Genomic DNA, 801 nt, shown 5'->3' on the forward strand with positions numbered 1-801 from the left:
TTAGTTTTTTTTTCTATAAATATCTATAAAGTTTTATCTGTTGGGCCAAAAAGTGTATAAATTTAATACAAAGCTTCTGATATATTGTTACAATATCAGTTGAAAAATATTAAAAATACATAGGCACAATTTTTTTTTATAAGCATTTAAAGATAAAATTTTGACAAAATTTATCAAATTTTAATTTGAAAAATTATTTTGTAGTTAAAAATTTATAAAATGTTCAATTTTTGTATCTAAGAATTACAAATTTAAAACAAGATTCCACGTAAGTAATTAATTCTGTTACCAAAAAATCTAAAAAATACATTTACACAGTTTATTTTTATAGTCATTTTAAGTACAAATTTGGACGAAATTATATATTAAAAACCTAGGATAACTATTTTAGTTATTTTGTTGTGATTGTATAATATTATTCGTGGGTACTTGAAACTTCTAAAGTATACTATTATATATCTATGATTTAACCGCGGTTTTTTGTTGATGTATAACGCGTTATAACTTATAAGTACCTAATAGATATTATGATATGATTAATTTGGAATTTATTATAGGTACCTATTATAGGTCAATTTTTTTTTTAATACCATAGATAAGTATTTAGTATATATATATGTCTAATACATAGACTGATATACCGTCTCCGCTCAGAATCGTTTTTCTTATACAGTGATATTATATCATTGAATTCAAATTTAATACTGTCCATTATACAGTGACCCACTTCTAACCTACTGTACAGCAGAGCGACATCCACTTACCCACCTTTTTTATTATTGAGCTTATGCCTGGGAACAA

The sequence above is a fragment of the Acyrthosiphon pisum genome, unplaced genomic scaffold (genome assembly GCF_005508785.2).
Source record: "Acyrthosiphon pisum isolate AL4f unplaced genomic scaffold, pea_aphid_22Mar2018_4r6ur Scaffold_79;HRSCAF=430, whole genome shotgun sequence".
Classification (NCBI taxonomy): domain Eukaryota; kingdom Metazoa; phylum Arthropoda; class Insecta; order Hemiptera; family Aphididae; genus Acyrthosiphon; species Acyrthosiphon pisum.